Raw genomic sequence first — 21,185 nt, 5'->3', positions numbered from 1 at the left:
GCTTTAGAGATCCCTTTGAGTGGGGTGTTAGGATTATAAACATGAAAAAGAGTTCAGGAGCTGGAGAAATTTAGGATTTTCTTTACTGGAGAAAAAAAAAGTGACTAACTTGTTTGGTTTGGAATGCTGAAACACCTACTATCCCTGTAAATGCTGTAAATGTATTCTCTGGGGGCTTATCTGGTCCAAGATACCTGAAAATGTAGATTTCAACCCAGTTAAATTTTATTTTTTTTTTTTTTTTTTTTCTCAGAAAAACACCATGCTTTCGGGACTCTTTTTATTTGCCACTTAGCTCTTTTGCACTTATATCTAAAAGCTGGCTTATCTGCTTTCCATGTTACACAGATGAGATCAAAGTTTCCAAATCTATTTCTTGATGAGACAAATAACGTAATGCTGTACACAATCACTTTCACATCTTTCAACAGATCATTTTGCCAGGTTGCACTATCAGATGACAAAAGCAGTTCAGTTTGATAACTCCACAGAAATTCTGAAAAACAGCAATGCAGCAGCTCATCCAGGTGACAGCCTTTCTGACAATTAATTCCAAATGAATCTTATTTTGGAAACAATGATTCCTCAGCCAGTTTCTATATTGAATGTGTTAATTGCTACAGAAATGATTTTATTAACATTTGCTAGTGCTGAAAGCAAAAGGTGCAAGCACATTTGTTCTGCATTCAAGCATTCTCCAGCTACTACAGAATTTACAATCACATCTCAATGCTTTAGTCTGTCCCAATTTGCAGTCTTAGAAACGCAAATAAAAATACATGTATCAAAAAAATTGCCCTACCAGAAGCTAAAAGTTTAGGAATTGTGCAGTCACCTACAAAGCAGATTTCTTTGCCCACTGCATGCTGTTTTCCTTATTTTTAAATTAGCTCACTGTCATGCGGCCAGGGTCTTTTTTATTTTTTTGGGTTTTTTTTCTCTTTTTTTGCCCTTTTTTTTTTTTTTTTTTTTTCTTAAACAATGAGTCTCCCTTTGGGACATGTCACTTGAGGCTTGTGTTTGTCATGCTCCTGGTGCAGGGAAAAAATACACACTGAATTCAATCTTTAAATTAAGCTGTAACCAAGCTTGTATATTCATTAGAGGAGAAAAATTCTCTTCTGAGAAGTTCAAATTGTTTATTGATTTTCATTTCTGTGTTCAAGTGAAGCTTGAGTAAGTCTGTCTCACTGCAGTCCCTCTGGGGCAACTCTGCCAACAAGTGCATCACGTTTCGACGCAAGTGAACAGTTAGCAACAAAAATCTGAGAATTCCTTTAAAACTATATTAATAAATAGTTAGAGGGTGGGATTTCCAGTTCAATATAGTTCATTCTTTTGCAAAGAGAATAATGGTCTTGAATTGCAGGCTAGAAATGACAATCCTCTTGAAAAGCCTTCAAGTAAAATCAGTAAGTGGAAAGTGCAATTAGTGGTGTGCTGTGCTTGGGAAGTGGGAGGACAGGGGAAATAGAGGAGGAAGGAAACTGCCATGCTTATCTTAAAATTTTGTGTTGACCTAATTATGCAATTCTGTACAGCTGTGACTATCTTGTGAGTCTCTCAGCAAGGAGAAAAATGCACACAGTAGGAATTACTGACACTTCACATCTCTGATTCCAGTATTTTTTATGTAGCAGCTAGCAAGCGAAAACATGCAGTTGATACAACATCAAGAGAAACCTGGAGTCTGTCTTGACAGTGGACTGAATGACCAAACCTTAGTTTTCCTGATAGTACTGTCTCTTGATAACAACTTAAATATTGCATGGCCTGGTATAAAGTAAATTAAGCTATTTGTCTTCAGTTTCCCAAGGTTAATTTTTATTAAGAAATCTAAATAAATGAATTTGAATTTATTAAAGAGGTAGTCACTCTTTCACCAGGATGGAATTTTTTGCCCTGTTACTTTCCAAGTTCCTACGTAGAGTGGGAAGAGATTTTTAAGAACAAAGCATGTTTGTACGTTCTGGTCTTGTTAGTGGTTAGAAACAGTTTGTGTCAGCAGTGTTAGATAAGGCATTGAAAGATAATTCCAGCTTCTCTTTATAAGGGTAAACAACAAAGAAGCATTTAAAACTGAGCAGAGAAACACATTAATTCTAATATATAGACAGTTCTAGTGCTTGCTTTCTGCCCTGGTCAAAGAGCGAAAGAGTGAACAAAAATATGAAAATATGGAAATATTCTTGTAGAAATTACCAATCTTGTTCTTCGACAATTGGCAATGAGTAGGTTGTATTTAAAAATAATGTAGGAGGAATGATAATCATCAATATATCTGTTTCACTGTCCTACAGGAGAAAAAGATAAAAATAACGGAAGTTGCCTTTTGAGTGAGGTTTGGAGTGTCAGTGGGCATTTATTTTGCCAGTCCCACAGGCAGCCAATTAAAGAGAAACTCTGGGGCAGGGAGAGTAAGGAAAAGAGTAAGAAAAGAATTCAGTTTTATCATGAAATATGCCCAGAGCAACCTCACTTCTTCTATAAAACTTTATCTGGAGTTTTTGTGGCTGATTCCACAGGCTCTGCAATGATTGGTCCCTTTGCTGTTCGGTGCATTAGCACAGGTACCTACCCTGTCTCTGAATGGTGCTTTACCACTGCCTTCCTCCACAAGTCCACATCAAGCACAACGTTTTGCAGTGCTTTCATCCATGGACTCTTGTGGATCCTTGTGTCTGTCTCCCATCCTTTTTTTTTTTTTTTCTTTTTATTAAATACGTTTTCTAATCTTCTACCTTTGGGTTGCGTAAGCCCCAACTGGAGCTGATGCTCTCAGGGCTAAGCATTCCTTTTCTTCCCTCTCCCACCTTCCATCACATGCTAAGTGATTCTTAGCTAAGGGTACCATAGCAAATGGATTGACATGGAGCAAATTATGATATAAAATTATATAATATGGAATGTGTGGAAATTTTCATAATTTCAGATCATTCTGTGCTTTTTTCTCCTGAGATATTCATGTTGCACATAGAATGGGAAGTTCATTTCAAATGGCTGTTGATTAAATCATAACTATTATCTCTTTCTAAAAGCTCTGTTTCAGACAGGATTTATTAAGTAAAAATTAAAATAAGATTGTAAGGCTTCCTCTGAAGATTACATTTCTTTTCTTTTTCATTTTTTAAGGAGAGAACTTTGAAAATGGATAAGTGAACTGTATGTAAACTCTGGGTGCTTACTGAATACTAAAGTTACAGCTGACGGAGGAAGAGGGATGTTCATTCCCTCCTCAAACATTAGGGAACTCTAAATGTTTTCCAAGTAAAATGTTAGCCATAGTGTTTGCAGAGCTGTTCAAATGTTTGAACTTTTCTGACAGGTAGTGTTTCACTGTCCACTTTAAAACCAACAGTATTTTGCTGGAAAATTTCCAAAGTAGCTCTGCTCAGCATCAACACAACAGGCTGATCAAAGAAATCAGCAAATCCAGAAGTGAAGGAAAGACAGAACTGAAATGAGGTTTTGTGTATCTCCTCTATTTAGAAGGCCAAATAAAAGGTGTCACTGGGAATCTGTTCATTGCTAAATCTCATTGGTTATGATTTATTTCATACTGTATTTCTCTGCTCCTTCACAGCAGCTAAGTGTTTGACTCCCAGTGTTTCTCGCTTATTTTAGATCATTCAGCTTTGGTGTTGGATGTCTTTGTTGTTCTGATGACAATGTTGACATTTGCATTTTAAAGAACGTAGCATTTTAAAGAATGTTACCTGAACAAAGACTCCAGTAACTCCGCTGCTTGTAGGCAACTTTCACATCGATTTTGAAAGTGTGCACAATCATGCAGTGTTGTTCTAGTTCACCAGGCCTGATCTCTCCTAAAGATACAGAATTCCCTACAAATATTGAAACAATTATAAGTTACTGGAAAGAATGGTTTGGATTCTGAAATGGCGCGTGTGTGTGTATGTATGTATATGTATGTATGTATATATATATATATATATATATATATATATATTTAGCCATGCCTTCCTTAATTTTTCTCATGGAACAAAATGTTCCATGGCTTTTGGGATTCTCTTAATTTGCCAGTAGTATTAGTATGCCAAATTGGCCTACAACTGTAGAACAAGGTAGAATTTCCTGAAATGATAGAGTAGTTCATATAGCAGATAACCTTTTTAAAGGAGCTAATCCAAATTAGGAGGTAATGTGTCCTTCCACTCCTTGGAAGAAGAGTTCTGCCATGTTAGGTTGAATCAAACCTGAATTGCTTTTCTTTAAATAAGTTAAAATTGTAGACCAGTGGATTTTTTTTTTCCTGACCTTTGCAGAAGAAAAGTGCTATCTCCATCAGATTCAAGAAACATCCTAGCTCCCACTAGTCCTTAATGCTGTGAGGTGGATGTGAAAGCACTGCTATTCTCCCTAATCTTTGATTCTTCCCTTAACAGTCATTTTCTGCCATTAACTGGACACTACCAAACTCACCCAAAGTCCTACAGCATCTGGTCCATGGGCCGGATGCCATGAATGCTAATTTGTGCTGGAGTGAGCCTCAAATCCAATTATTACTGCTTAAGGGACAGATTTTTTTTTTCCATCCTCCAATGCTATTTGTTCCTTATGCTATGCTTTTTGGCTGCGTAAGAGTAAACTGCTCTCAGTAATCAAGATGTGTAAAAATACATGAGGCTTCACCCCACAAGAATTTAGAGCTTTTAGAATTTAGAGAATTTAGAATTTAGAGAATTTAGAGCATCAATCAAATCCATGTATGGCAAGTGACAAAGATACAGAACATTTGGTCTCTTCTACTGAACTCTTTATTAAAAAAAAGTCTAGATTTCTGTTGTTTCATTTTGGTTTAAGACATCTAAAGGATGGATTTGATTTACTTAGTGTAATAGAGTTTGAGTTTTTTCTTGAAAGGAAACACTTGAGGAAGTGTTTTCTCCAGGACAGTGGTCTTTCAAAAGAGGTGATTGAAAGTCAGAGGACAAATCAGGGAAGAACTGTATTAAAAGGCCTTCTCTATGTTTTAATAAATGGATTGCAGAATCTCTTTCAAAGCATATTCACCAACTTCTCTTTCATCAGTTACCACTCCTTTCTTAGTCCTTTCATAGTTACGTATATATATGAGTGTGTATAACATAAAATTGAGGGAGAGGAAGTCATTTTTTTTCCCCCCAGAAGATCTAATTTCTTTCTAAAATGTCTATTCCTATCAACGTATTGTCAGCTGCCTTAGGAAAGTCTCATGCTTATCTTTATTCATCCTCCTTTTCAGCCTTGAATGGGTACATGATGGTGACAGTATCAAAGCATGATTTTTCTTTTCCTTTGGTGCAAAGAACTGCCCAATTCCCCATCTAATGTCTGGTGTGTGAGGACTTACTTGTCACTGAACTGATTTGTGAAAAACACGAATCAGTTTTCATAAGAGTCTGCCAGCCAAAAATTAGTTCAATCATACACTGAAAGCTCTTGGGCCCAATTCTTGCTGATTTCTGTGAATGTTCCTTGATTTACATCCTGAGAGGTGAGAAGAATCAGGATGCCAGGGTGCAATGTGTGCAATACTAGGGGAGATACCAGGGATCTATTCCATCAATCGAAATTCTTCCTGACAACTGTCTGAGAAGGAACTAAATTAAAAAAAAAAAAAAAAAAAAAAAAGAGGCTTTTTGGAATCTAACTCGGATTATATGAAACAGGCAAGGACATAAATTTTAGGCTTCTGCTTCCCAAGGAAGTTTGTTAAGTTACTTGATATCAGAGGCTTCTAATTATTCTGGATGTTTTTCACTTCTTCAGTTGGTTCACACGTTACTATCTTTATTAGTACAAAAATCTGCCGTGTGTTTTTACAGTGAGCATGTTAATCTGAACACTGACCTTCACAGTATTGTCACTGGCTATGCTCAAAGCTGACTTTGTAGGAAGCATTTTCATCGGTGGTGTCAAAAACCTTCAATAATTAAAGTTACTATCACATATGTACGTTTTTTTTTCTTTTCTTGTAATAAAAGAAGTCTCCTCTAGAGCAAACAAAGAGAGAAAAAATTAATTGATCTGACACTTGAGCTGAGAAGACATACTTAAAGGAATACTACTTAAAGAAAAGGGAAGTTACGAGTCTCAAATAATTAAATGAGAATTCGTCCAAGAAAATGAAGGCTTTTTCTTTCAATATGCTACTTTGTGTAGACTAGCAGTCTTTCCATATGTCTAATATCACTGAGCCTTATTTCTGAACTTTGGAGAAAGAGCAGGATAAGGCTCAGAATAACCTTTTCTGCAAAGGAGGTAATAAAAAATCCAAATCTAAAAATATTTTATTTGTATGTGGAATAAAAACATTTGTTTCTACTTCATGATGCATCTGTAAATTTCTTTTCTGTGGATTTTCAGTAGCCTCTTCTGTAAAGGTAAATACTGTATTACCTAAGGAATATGTATGAATATAAGGGAATTTATTCTAATAAATTAATAAACACTTCAGAAAGGTAAAAACGTTACTGTACTTAAAAAGGTGAAACCCTTACTTTCAAAGGTAATGAATTTCCTTTTTTTTTATCATTAACTGATGGTAATTCTCTTTTTGAAAATAAGGACCTAAAATGGAGAATTTGATGAGGTAATATGTTCTCTTATGTATTAGTCCTGTTTTGCAATCATTCTTATGTAGAAGATACATTCCCATTTCATCACTTTGAAGTTCTTTATATCAAGAGGAGTGTATTCCAAGGCCCTGAAAAGTTTTTCTACTTTTTCTTTTGGTTCTGTTTCAGTTTTCTGGGCACTGTAAGCTCCTTTGGAGCAAGTGAGGTTTGTTGTCATTAGTAATCTAAATACTCAAGTCTTCGGTACAGTATTTATCACCGCCTGTCTGTATTTTGCACACAAGTTTACTTGCGAGGTATGAGGAATTTGTAGCTATATACTCTAACAGTGGATGTCATCTTTGATAATATAAATAAATAAAACTAGACAGATATATGAAATGAGGTCACTCCTTTGTTTTGTGGTGTTCCCATAGGAGGGATGGAGGAGAAGACATGGATTTGTAGGAAGGGAAGATTTACACTCTCTCTCTCTCTCTCTCTCTGTAATGACCATGATAAATATGAGTGTTGGAGAAAAATAAATGTGAGGAGAAGACGTGCACCTGATGTTGAAGAAAAGCCTGTTCATGCTTAGTATGTTGGAGAAATTGTTCAAGGGCTGCTCATCCATGTTAAAAAAAAAAAAAAAAAAAAAATTACCCCTGTAATTCTGCCGAGGACAGTGAGACCTATTGTAGTTGACTGAATAAGTACTGGTCATTCAAGTTAAAGTGTCATAGGGGCAGCTATAATTTACACACCCACCTTTTCTAACACATACAAAACATTTTTTAGCATTAGGCCAGATTCTTGGACAATATGAATTGGTACAGCCAATTGAAGCTGGTGACTGTTCCAGGTTGTATGAGCTGTGTCTCATCTATTTGCTTACTTGCACAAGTTGTTCACTTTTAATTTACTTGAAATTTTTTTTGTGCTTCTGTCTGCCAATTTTAGCAATCGTGGCAGAGATTTGTTTAATTTTGAATAAGAATGAATTTTTTAAAAAGTACTAATCTAAGCTTATATGTGAAGCTCAAATGTGTAAGAGGTCACCAAGGGCAGGACAGAGCTCATAGTCTGTGCAGGATTTATTGTGATTAGATGATCTTTAGGACAATCACCATCATTATGAGGAATTGTCTTGCAAGTCAGGAACTAACTTGGAAAGGAAATTGAGCACATGGGTAGAAACAAAATAACCAGGACAAGCCAAATGCATATATATATATATATATATATATATGTATGTATGTTAAAAATGTAAATAATCTAGTGACAAAGTCTCACACCAGTTTGTATGACTGAGGGGGAAAAATAAAAAAAGAGGAATTGCTAAAATAAATGCTCTTAGAGGATTTGTGAGATTGTCTGGAAAGACACTGTGCCAAGAGCCACTTTTCCATACCTGTATAATCACAAGGAGAGCAGCACGCGGTAACAAGGAGTCAGTGAGTCTCAGTTGCAAAGCCTCCTTGTGGGAGAATAGATGCAGTTTTCCTTTCCTTCTCTACTGGGATGCTGTCTCTGACAGCCTGGCCCTGAATGGAGCTGGTTCTGAAAGGCCCCAGGTGAAGGTAGCAGCACTAGGGTCTCTCTGCAGCTTCCCCAAACTGAGTGGATACAGCAGAAATATCATGAATTGTTCACGTTGTCACAGCGGTTGTAGTTTAAATGATCCTGACTGTCAAAAAATCCTTCTGCCTCACTTAAGCCTATCCAGCTGTTCTTCGTGTTCATGCTGTAAACCAAATCAACAAAGTAAGGTATGATTTTATGTTTTCAAAAAAAAACAACAACCTCTTAAATGCATTGTCTTCCCAGGCAAGAGGGTTGAGTGGGCTCAGAGAAGGCAGTAAGCTACACAGGGTTGGGAGTAAGTGAAGCAAGAGGAATACAAGATCTCTGTTGCTGGAGGACATAGAGCCTGGACTCAGAGTTAAGAGTCCAGATCTGATTTGCAGAGGCTCGTATGAATCTCAAGAAGTCAGGAGGATGTTTCCTTCTGGAAACTTAGAGAAAGTGACTGAGCTGAAACATGATGAGCAATCAGGGAAGAACTAGAATGAAAAAAAATGAGGTGATTGCTTTTCACTAGGAAAGGACTCATTGCATTTTTACTCACCCACCTTTTAGACAAATTCCTATACCAGTTGCTTATAAACATTAAAAGCCTTCCTGGTATCCCAGCTAAGCTGAATATACCAATATACTCAGTTGCTCCTGGAACTGAGCCAAAGCCTGACAAGTACCTGCAGCTTGCAGCTATGCTAGACCAGGGAAAGTTAGGAAGGATCTGTTACAGATGGGAGAGATGCAGGAGCTGTAATATCTTTCTCCTCCTATTTTTGAAGGTTATAGGTGGAAACGTTCAGTATTTTGCGTTATGACCCTTCCATTGTCCCTTCTTAATTTATGTCCCTTTTCTTTTCTAAAGAGTCTAGCAGAAAGAAAGGAATGTTTCTGCTCTCACAATCATGAATTCCTTTTCTCTACTAGAAAAGTGTTAATACACAAAAGATCAATAACATACAGAAAATAGGGAGTCAAAGTTTACTTCCCATACTTTTCCAATCAAATAAATGTGAATGCATCAACTTATCTAGTCAGCCAAACACTGAAAGTTTCCGCAACCTATATAACTGTTAGAAATGACAAAAAGGTTTCACATTATCTACCTCGTCCACATTTCCTCAGAGATCAATATAGCTGAGCACATCTTCTGCATAGTTCCATAAGAAAACAAAAATAAAACTTAGTGGCCTGAAATGTATTTATAACCCAGTTTTAAATTGAAAACGAGGAAAAAAATCAAAAAGAATATCAATACAATGTTAGAATTACATTATTTGAAACAAGGATGAATGAGATAGCACAAAGTCAAAAGGATTTACTCAGCAACTTTCCAGAGATGATAAATGATCTTTGTTAAAGCATGGTCGGCACAATGCATTTTACTAACATGTAAAGTATTTCAACTTGATAATTTGGAAATATCACAACGTTGAAATTCCTCAAATGGCTTTGCAGTGAGAAGAGGGTATGCTGACACTTCATAGAGAGTTTACTTTGCTAAGTTAAGGCAAGTTCAAGCCTCTTGAAGAGCCCTAGTTACTTGACAACAGTAAGCATAGTAGGATTTCTGCCAATAGCCTGCAAGGTGGTCCGGTGGAGATTTAGGGCCGGAACTTCAGCAACCTCTTCTTAAAATCCTGTTTGACATTTCACAATATTATTTCTGAGGGTAGAGCAGACCTCAAAAATATGAATAGATTTGGAGTCCTCAGGTGTCATTCATCTGTGGAAATTTATCCCTTGTTCCCTGGGTCTCAGTTTTCCCTTCTGCAAACAGGGATAGCAATCCATCTCTATCCTGCAAAGGTACCATGTGCTAGTTACTGTCTATGATTTACTATGGTTATGCTACAGGTACTGCTTTTAGTTTCTGTGTAGTCATTCACTTTAGTGCTAATGAAACAGTGCTAGATTCTCTCTTTTTCTGCACTATATGATACATACTTCTTGGGCTTATGTTTGTTGGCTGCTGCCGAGGCCAATAATATAGACTTTATGTGTATTATTACACATTTTTATAGCCTTGTAGTGTCCAGTCCCAAATGGAGAGTTTAAAAGTTTTCTAAACAGGCAGTACCCCCACATAATATTCATCTTAAAAACCAAGGCTCATCTAAATACATCCTCTGAAACACAGTTCAAATCTTTTTTGGCTAAGTAAGAAATTTGGTATATAATAAAGAAGATAAGGCATCAGGAAAGTCTCGCCCTTAGAGTGGCACCAAAATTACGCCAGGACACGGTTTCCTGTTTTTTCTTTTTTTTCATAAGTAAGCATATGAAGTTGAACTGTTGAAAAATCCCTTGATTGATCATCAGAAATTACCAGATACTCTGAAAGTTACAAAGAACCTATGTAATTCCACACCCAGAAAACAACTAGCCCCACCACCATTACTTCTCTATGAAAGTCCTAATCATCTTACTTTTGTGTGAGATCATTCTGATATTAGTGTTCTGGTTGACAACATCTTGACCCTAAGATTTATGTAGCTTGTCTTTGTCATACACTCTGGTGATACTAGCAGTATCCGAAATCTTCTAGAGGAGAAAGCCTGGAAGAGATGTTGCTTCAGGCTCCTCCAGTGGGTGAGTGATGTCTCTGGGTCTTGGGAAAAGACTGGATGAAACAAAGCATTGTGGTGAGACAGAAAGCCTTGGTAAATCAGTGAGTAAAGAAGAAAGCTGAGTGACCTAATTACTGTCTTGAGCTGCAGACTCTACCAATTAAAGAACTGGTCCATGTTGAGGCCCCAAGAAAGAGCAGATCCACTGAAAAATAGACATTAAAAAAGGAGGTTATTTTTAAATCTCCTGAAATTCACTTTAATCTGTTGTCTTTCAATGCCTGTTGTTATTGTGACATCGTTCTGCTATCGATCTTACAAGATGTTCAAGTTGTATCGCAAATCACTAGAAGTTTTTCTGAGTCACAGTAATTCCTCTCTTCAGAACTGCTCAAAGTAGTTGCAAGTCCAAGCTGTGCTAGAGAGAAACTTTTCAGGTATTAAATATCATTATAAGAAAGTTTAGAAGCCGTCCCTTGAAGAGATTCAATTTTCTAACTAATGAGTTCAGTGTGTTTGTTATTCTCTTTCTAGCCAGTGAACTGTAAGTATTGGCATTCCTACCTAGCACAAAAAAGTTACAAGAATCAAAATAATAAAACAACTTAAGCTTACTACTCTGAAATCTCCACAGCTACAAATCACTCCAATCTCCCTGCTGAACAAGGATCCATGCTAGTACCTTTTCAGTAGAGCATCAAAGTGGGAATGAACAGCTCTGAAACCACGTAGTAGTAGGCTCTCAAATTGTACTTCATTAAAATTTCATTTATAAGACAAATCCATGTTAGGGCAGAAGAAGACTTTGAGTTTCTCCAAGATGTTTGAGGGAAAGTTCAAGACTTCTTTTTTCCATTCCCTAGGTACCAACTCTCGCTATGTGTTCCATAACATGTCCCAATATTTTGTATGTAATATAAAGAAGTAAAGGACATCATACCAAGTTGGTTCCATGTGTTGAACTTGCAGCTACCAGTAGCAGATATAAAATGAATGTAAGAGTGCTCTATAGACTCTGAAATAAATAAATGACTTGACATAACAGGTGCAGGAACATGGATCTTTCAGAAGTCTGTGTGTCATTCTTTAATCTATAAAACGTGTGGCCTCTTCATATTTATGCATGCCCTACAGTTTATGATAATGAAGCAATGAGTTAGGAGAGTGAAACATTGTCCATTAAGAGGAGAAAGTCATTTTTTACCTATGATGTCTTTGTCTTCATAGCATAAAAATAACCAATAACATGATTTGTATTTATTAAACTGAATGCATAGATTTTAAAATATATTCCAGAAATAAATTAAGAAAAGAAAAGAAAAATAGATTTATTTCTTGTGTCTTTGGAAGTGAGTTTCAATGAAGCTAAAGTGATGTGTTGGACCCATTTCTGCCTCTTTCTGTGTTTTACTTTGATTTTTACAGGTTGAATGTTTCTTACTCCAGGGATAATCCCATTCTAGACTGTAAACAATGGAGCAAAAACTGACTCCTTATCTTATTTGTACAACATCCAGCACTACTGTAATAAAAGTATTTAGTAATTGCAGCATAGATTCTCAGGAACACTTGAGCAGTACAGAACTTTTTGATAAAGAGCAAAATATTAACTGTGCAACCTTTTAATCAACTTTGACTTGTCAAAGCAAAACCCTTTAGGAAAAGTGCATATTGATGAATTCTCATTTATAGCAAATGCTTGAAACATTTTATTACTGTCAGATACCATGTTTTTTGGAATGGCTTTTTACAGGATGGATGGGAATTCATAGTTAATAACTGAAAAGGAAAGAAAAAGTTGAAAATATTTTTGAATTATCGGATGACACTGTGTCAGCTGGCTAATGTATTTTGAAGAGACATGAAGGCTGTCATTTCAAGAAACTCTTCTTAATTTTAAACTTTTCCATCACAGATCTGAAGTAGAATAGTTTTAAGAAGTTCGTTATTCGAAAGAAAATAATTTCTTCCTAAGCTAAATGTATGCAACACAAAAACTGTAGTAAGCAAAACCTCAGCTAAAGTGAGCACGCAGTATATTGATTTCTACAAAGCAATCATTTGATTTTTTCTTAATTTTAGGGAAACGCACTATTAAGTTTAGTTAAATGGGGGAGTGGTATCCAAGTCCTGGGATACCTTTAACACAGCTTTCTGAAGATGACTTTAGAAAGCTAACAAGTAGAAAGCTATCTTACAGTGGTTTGCTAGCGGGGTATATACCTCTGCAGAGAAACCTTCGTTTGGGTCATTTGGTTTTCTCTCTTTTCCCTGGAAGCACCTAGTCAAAACTGTCTGTATGCAACAGAAAGATAAAAATTTCAATTAGGTTGAGTGCTGTCATAAGCAGAGTACATGAGAAGGCTTGAGATAATATGCATTACATATTGATGTCTATCAGCCCTGAGAACATAGCCATGTTTTATTCCATGCCCCTTTTGTAGGTTTGGCAGCAGTGGCACCCAATAAAGGCCTAATCATATTAATTTATGCCCCTATCAATTATGCATTCAGATTCCCCCGATAGCTTGTCAGTTTTTATTCACTATTTTCTGAAAAATACGCCTACTACAGTTAGTGAGCAAATAGGAGGACTGTCAGAAACTGAGATTTAAAGAATATTACTTAAAAGGGGTGGGTTTCTTTAATTTATAAATCTTGTATTATATGTCATGCATTTGTTAGTTTTAAAAGAGGTGACAGTGCAGGGACAGATGTCACATTAAAGACTTTCTGAAGACAAGGGGAGAAGTCTCTTTAAGAAAGCTCTGTGATTTATTCAACTTTTCTTGAAAGCAAAGTGTTCTGTGGTCTGCAGATGTAGTAAAAATGTATTAGCTTTGTTAGTTTAATATGAATTTCATTTTGTGTCTCTAAAATGAAGTCTATCAATGAAGTACTGGGTGTAAGTATTTTCAGTTTGAAAACTGATTTCTGCTGAGAGAAACTTCTGTATCCAGTTATATGTTAGTGTCTCAAACTGCATTCTAGAGTCAGTGCCCATTTTTAGAGACGTCTTAAGTAGTAAATATGACAGATATGAAGACGCAGTATGAAGTATAGAAACTGCCCTATTCGTTGTGTCATCTATCGCAGAATAGCCTGTAGTAGAAATTTAAAAATTACCTTGATGTAGATTTATGAGGTGTGGCAAGTCCAGAGTGTCTGATTCCTACATAGTGTGCTATTTGAGTGCTCTGTTTAGGACTGAAAGTGCACCAAAGTCTCTCAGATCTCTCCACTGGCAACACTTTTGTTCACGTCTTTGTGCAGTCTCAGAAGTCACAATCAGGGTTCCTTTCTGTGAAACTAACCTGAGCTGGACTGGGTGCCAGACCAGACCCTCAGTCCCTTCCTGTTTCCACAGTAAAAAGGACAGTGGTTTACCTCCAGTAGCTGGAGGCCCACTCCAAATCACAACTCATTCAGCTTGTTTTCTCATGTTTACTGAAATGCCGAAACAGTAACATCTAATGAAAAAAATAGATCTTGGCACTAACTGTCCCAAATCTCACTTATTGATACTTCAAAGTTTACTGCTGTTGTTGTACTTATTCCTTGCCACTGATCACTTCTGAAGATAAGTCTCGTCTATCCTTCCTCACTCCAAGAACATCCACTTCAGCTTCTTTTCTTCCTCACAGCTCAAGCTTTTCCCTCTTACTTTCACAGTGGTTAACCTGATTTCACATCCTTTTATACCACTCTCCACACTGTCAGACTTCCTCTCACTATTCTTTTAGGTCCTAAGTGCCAAAACATCTTGGAGAAGACAAAAAAGTAAGAGAACTTCAGAAGTGATAATGCTGTGCTACCACCTGTTATGCTGTGGGCTGGAGTTGCCTCTCTCTGGCATAGCCCAGCAATGTATTCCTTCTAATGCAAGTAGGATTTAAGAACAGTGGTGACGGGCTCAGACTCTTGAGGCAGAGTTTTGTGGCCCCTCAGTTCTGTCTGTACTGCATACCTCACTCCTGCTTCCTGGTAGCATTCCTTAAGTGCAATTAACATGCCAAGGGATCGCTATCCAGGGCCTTCTCTTTCAGTAGGGTTTCCAATGCATGTTGCACTGCACCTTGATTTCTGACCTACTGATAAGTCCCACAGGATAAGAGTGATCCTTTCTACATGAAGCAGTACTGTGATCCTTGCAGAACACCTTTCAAAGTTTCAGAGGGAACTGCCCTTCACAACATGAGAGGAAGCTTTGCATGAAAGGTATCTCTTTTGATACTTTAATAATTTTCTTACTGTGTAGGCAGTAGGAACAAACTGTCAGGTCTCATCCTGGCAAAATCCTCTCTAACTTCAATACGTGTGGATAAATGAAGCCTACGTTTGTTTTATTCACCCACCTCTGAGCTTGTGTTGTCTTTCAGTTCAGCCCAACCACTTAAAATACTAATGAAGACTGAACTTTTGCCTATTAAACAAACTTGTTCTTCCTCTCTTATAAATTCATCCACCCTTGCAAAGTACTTCAGCTTTGCAGTGGGCTGTGCCTTCCCTTACCTCTGGCTCTTTGAAGATTTTGCTCTTTGTTCAGCAAAGTTCCCGGTTCCAGGAACATGTACCACATTACCTAAATCATCCCAGTGTTTATTTTAGCTTGACGTTGTTAATGAGGCATAGCTATGTTACAGCATTTAAAATCTTTGTAGTATCTTAAACATATTGTATCTTAAAATACCCCCCTTAGGTATATAAGTATTATCCAGATCACATAAGTGGAGAAGTAAAAACAAATGTTTTGGGATTTGCCTAAGGCCATGCAATATGTCAATGTCAGAGCCAAGAGTCAAACCCACCTATTTGTGGTGAGTCATCCCATGCTGGCGTGATTTTGTGTGTTCCTACTAAGGAAAACAGACATTCATTGAGTGCTGTACTCATTTCAGTCATTTCGTAAACTGGCTCTAGCAGTTGTCTTCCCTTTAATAATAACTTTCTCAGAAATGTTATTGCTTACCTAGCTCCATATGCTTCCTATGTATAAGCACTGACAGTATGGAGTAGCATATGCAACCTGAAGCTTGTGTTGTGGGTTTTTTTTTCCCTTGACTTGAGATTTAGTTTTGTGTGTGTGTGTTTGCCTCCACCCCCCGGGGGGGGGGGGGGGGGGGGGGGGGAGGGGGGAAATTAACAGAAGTAGAGTGGACTGTGTTCCTAATGTGCTAGGAGGATTTTCTGTGCCTACCCTTGAAATTAGGAAGTGTCTGGACATCCATTTACCTGCTGAGGTTGAATAGCAGTTTAGGCTCCATTGTTTTCCTGTCTCTATTTCTGAGAGTTCAGTAAGGCTCTTATAGAAAGAGGTGTGTAGGTGGCTATGCATGTGAAAGGGAGAGCAACATACAGGCAGCAAATGTGTTTGAGAGCATTTATGCTGGGAGTAGATAATCCAGAAAGTGATGAAATAGTAAAGTGACAAGACCTGGCCTGAACATCTAGAACTTTGATGGTGTTTGGCAGAGAAAATTAGACCAATTAAAGGATGCCTCTGGGAAGCTTTACCTTACATGACCAGAACTCCTATGCAACATCTTGGTGCACTTGGCACTTATACAATGTTCATGTGAATATGAATGGCTTTGCCAGTGTGTTAGTCATCTGCAGGATTTTTGCCTGCACTTGGTACCGATGCTCATCTGTATTGCTTTTTGTTCTATACTAGCAAGTTTCTCTTCATGTTACACTAGCTATTTTCACTTCAGTGTACATAGTTATTAACTTTTTTCCCAACACCACAGCTTGAGGATTATAGAGTAGCACTTGCAAAAGAAAACAAAAGACGTACGCCTTTTGAACTCTGTAGTCAAAGGCACAGGAAAGCACTACTTGATTGAACTAAGATATTTCTTCCCTCTACTTAGAAAAATTGTGTAAATCTAGACAGTATCAGAAAAGGGCTCAGAAGGAGCAGAAATATTGCCAGATACTACACAAGTGAATCTGCATGGAAAATGTAGCTGATAATGCTGTACTTAGAGGACAAAGATGAAACACAATTCTTGAGTGAGAAAAAGAGGTGCGGAGAGCTATTCCAACAACTTCTTGTTACTGTGAGCAGTGCTGTGCAGTAGATAATGGAGCCCATTGGCAAGTCACCTGAAGAAGTGTGCAGTGGGAAAGCAAAGCAGTGCAGCCTGTGTGTATGGTTTTAGAGAAAACAGAGATTAAAAGTATTTTCTTTAAGACGTGTCATTACCTAATTCAGGTATGTGAGACATTGGTAAAATCAGGGATACTCATACATGATACTGTAGTGAGTAATCATTTTGGCCTATTTTAAGTTCATACCTTAAGGAGAAGAGCTTTGAGCTGGATTTAGAGGCTGTGAGCTTCAGGTTGGAAGCAGACTTCATCTTTGTGTCTGGCTGATGTGTACTTTCACACATGCTGCAGTCAGCTCTGTTTCCAAACGACTCTTCTTTTAGGATATCACGTGAGCATCTGACAGACAGAATCATCAAAACATTTTCAATTGAATACTTTCCTATTGCAAAACAGTATTTTGTGCAAATACTGATGAAAAGATCTATCTCTAATCCTTTTGAAAAACGAGTTGGAAAAAAAAAAGGAAATGTGAGTTCCTATACGCAGCTTTTGTCTGACGAGAAGGAACACACAAAAATACTGTCATGTTCTATTACTGTCTTAATTGTTAATTTTATATAGTTGTTTTAGAGGCCTTCTTTCCAAATCTGAGTTACTGTTATGGAATGTTCACAGTAGCACTTCATAGAGAAAAGAAAGGAATGAATAAGAAGTTTGAGCAGAGTTAGTTGTTAGGAGAATCTGAAAAGCGTAGATGCTTTCAGAAATATAAGTGAATAAACAATATTTTGTAAGAATCTACGAGTACATGAAAGTTTGATTTCCCAAACGTTTCCAAATAATTTAGTGTCAAGGTGTCAAAATCATGTTGTATTAAAGAAACTCGTGGTTATATTTCTTAAAGCTCAACCCAAAATGTGCTTTAACTTTGAAGCAGTTTCAAATATGAAATAATTTATTTTAAAAAATTGGAGAAACTGTAGAGATTGCAACACCTTACAAGAGGACTGCTAGAATGAAGTATATTAAAGATGGTGAATGTACTATTCCTCATCTTCACACACTGACCTTGTTTCTGTGTTCAGAAACCATACATAGAGTTGTTGAGTTGGTCAATAAACTAATCCAGGCATCAATAAAGCACACCTTCTTGTTTATTAATATGTGATTAAAAATGTATATGATAAAAAGATATTGACTGAGCAGAGTTTGGGTGACAAGAACAATTATAGCTTCAAGCTTAATCACTACATGAGCTGTTTAACCCAGTGAAAGTCAATAGCCTATTTCTGAACAATTACATTTTTTGTTTTGAATAAAGTGTTTGGATTTTGCTAGTGCTCTCATCTTCCCTTCATGATTTAGGTGTGTACACAGAAGCAGAAAGAAAAAAAAACATAAAAATCACCTAATACAATTCAGCTCTATGGTCCTGTTATGATAAAGTTGTAAATAAGCAGCAAATAGGATTTGTTTTAATTACAAATTGCTATGCACAAATAAATTAAAATCAGTAGAACATCTTTTTTTTTTTTTCAGTCGTATTATTACTTGTACAGATCTTAATCATATTTCTACAACAACTGTCCTAATTTACTTATATATTTTTCCTTGTGTTGTTCTTTTAAGCTAAAGTAATCATTTTGCTGCATTCAGTCTAAATGTTCCATCTTTATTAAAACAGTTTTATAAAAGTAATAAGAAATAACAACTGGAACCCATTTCATTTTTAACTTCAGCAAACTTTTCACATATCTCAGTGTGCTTTCACTCCAAAGTAACAATATTCCTTTCATCCCAGTAACAGGAGGGTGTAGTTTGAACTGGGTGCGTCCTTAAGTACCAGTAAGTTCCAGTATAGTGGCCGTTCTGTTGAAACTGGGAGTCGGTGAGTGGTCAGACATTCCTGAGCAATAGCACAGGTCATTGGTTTGTGTCCACGTTGTTAAAAATTAACCATGGGCCTAAGGCAAGCAGCACTGAGTGTCCAGGCTATCCACAAGCAGAACTTTTAGCATTTTTAGTACTGGTTTATTATGTCAATATTCAAGATCCAGTTAAATCAATGGGAGTCCCAGAAGTGTTTGCACATCATGAATCTTGAAGTGTGAGATCAGAAAGCTTCTTACATGTTCCATAAGTATCATGTTCACCCAGCAGTAATAACAACCACCATCTCCACAGATGCTTTTCTTACCTGCTGATCATGTCATCTTCTCAATTCCTTTGCTGAATAAAATGATAGAGACTTTAGAAACAAAAGCCAATTCTATAATTTATTCTTCTAAAATGTATTTGGTTTCAGTGAATGTAAAATTTTGCTCTTTGGCTCTTGGCATAAGAATTTGTTGTTTAATGTGGAAAAACAAATAAATAGAAACAGAAACCTGCCATGGTGCTTACACAGCCTTAATTTTAGGCTTCTTTTAAATCAATGTGGATATTATAAACTCACTTTTCTGAGTATCTTTGTATCAATGTATCAGTCCTGTTCCAACATCAAATAAAAGCCAATCAGCTTTTCCCCTAACTGAAGCAAGGGACATTATTTTGTTCTTAAAAACAAAAGTAAGTCCTCCAGGAGGATTTCCACTTGATTATAGTGTAGTTTCAACATTTTTCCTGGTCATATCAGATTCTAGCCGGTGCAGGCAGTGTACATTGTGTAGGTGGACCATTTGTATGATCCAGTGTATCATTTCCTATTCAACAAGAATGTTTTCTTTAGGGAAGGAGTAAAAGTTCTTGTGCCATGTGAAGCATAGACAGCTTTGACTTGTTTTGGATGTTGATATCTGGAGCCTGAAGCATACTAGTCCAGAATGAAATTGTTCCTATTATAGTAAATAGATAGGACAGCACTCTCAGGAATGTGGTTTGAATTTTGGGTGATCCTGCACGGAGTCAGGACTTGGACTAGATGATCCTTATGGGTACCTTTCAGTTCAGGATAATGTGTGATTCTATGAAAAACGGATAAATAAATTCTTTAAATGGACGGCACAGTCAGTGCCTCAGAGGTACGAGTGAGAATTCAGCAGCTTTGAGAAAAGAGATTGCACAAGATGATGTCAGGCCATCTAAGATAAGAGTCTTCCTCCAAGTTCCCTTCAAGAGAAGACAACTCTGTAGGAAGGGGGCTGAGGGAAGCTCCGGCAGCCTGACCACCTGCACAGCTTAAAGGCTGTAACATCTTTGCACAAGGAACCAAGCACCCTACAAAATATCTGAATCTCTTTTTATCTGTGGCACCGGTATGTCTGAGCAATTGCCAATAGATTCTAATCGGAAGAAAAAGTAGACTTTGATATCCACCTGTACTGAGATGAATAAGAGTTTCTAAATCAAAGGTAGGGAAGATACAAATATGCAGGCAAAGAAGAATTATGCCTGAAGAAAGGGAGCTTACATTGTACTTTCAGATTAATAGAGGTTGCTCTCCCGCCATAACAAAGTATTACCAAACCGTAAAAAAGTGGCTGTGAAGTAAATATACAGGGCTAGAAATCTATTTTTCTGAGTTCAAATTTACTTGTCTGCTTAACTTCAAACTGACTCTGAATGCAGAACTGATAATAATATGCTTTGTTCCAGTCTATTACTTGATTCACTCACATGTTTCAAAATATTAGTGCATTTAAAAATGCTAGTACATTTATGACTAGATAAATATATATACTACAGATCTGTAATCTTCCACTAAAAAAAAAAATAAAAAAATACAGGCATTCAATTTATTTTAGACTTTTTATAAAATGCTCTTTCTCAGCTTTTTACATTACGATGCTAACATTAGCTTTACAGTTCTCCGTATTTAGGCAAAGTTCACCTGCATTCTAATGAATCAGGTATCAAAGGGGTGTTAAAGTATTAGTGAGGCATACTGAAATAAATGTGTATTTATTAAGAACAGAAGTAATTTTCAGGTTCCAATAACAGTAACAAAATCATTAAAATAGCATGGTGTTCAAGATTTCTCTGATGGCTTCGGAAGTCATTTCTATTTTTTTTCCTTTTGGCATCAGTATTTATGAGAATGTCTCACCTTTAGCCTCATCCTTCTCCATACAGTTCTACATACCTTCTCTTCATCATCATCACCTCCAGAAAATGGAGGCTTGAACCCTGTTCTCCCGGCCCATATATACCCATATATGCTGTAGGATGGAAATCAGTATGTCTATCATGCTGAAAGCATTCAGTAACTCCTTCTACAGTAGCCTCCATTTGATAGTAAGCATTCAAATATATTAGATTTCCACAGTTTTATTATTGTTGTCAGTACATCTTATCATGGATATTTATTTTAAATACATTTTTATTATTTGGAAGGAGAGCTAAAACTAGAACCACAAATTTTAGCTGCTAGATCTCAAGCAATTGCCTCTTCTCTACTGAAGTGTTACAACTAGGCCTGTATACTTTC

The 21,185-nt window shown here is 36.8% G+C and overlaps 1 long non-coding RNA gene across 1 annotated transcript; it reads right to left on the bottom strand.

Moving 5' to 3' along the window:
- Nucleotides 1-3,551: 3,551 nt before the first annotated feature.
- Nucleotides 3,552-20,436, bottom strand: LOC122161791. The gene is made up of 3 exons (XR_006169297.1): nucleotides 17,003-20,436; nucleotides 7,969-8,301; nucleotides 3,552-3,842 (listed from the first exon to the last, which is right to left on the bottom strand). It is a non-coding gene; the product is annotated as an uncharacterized LOC122161791 (long non-coding RNA).
- Nucleotides 20,437-21,185: the final 749 nt, after the last annotated feature.

Source organism: Centrocercus urophasianus, unplaced genomic scaffold (genome assembly GCF_019232065.1).
Source record: "Centrocercus urophasianus isolate 14NV4802_14NV808 unplaced genomic scaffold, USGS_Curo_1.0 seq_10, whole genome shotgun sequence".
Taxonomy (NCBI): domain Eukaryota; kingdom Metazoa; phylum Chordata; class Aves; order Galliformes; family Phasianidae; genus Centrocercus; species Centrocercus urophasianus.
The sequence above is the reverse complement of the archived record's forward strand: the minus strand, read 5'-3'. Positions and strand labels throughout refer to the sequence as shown.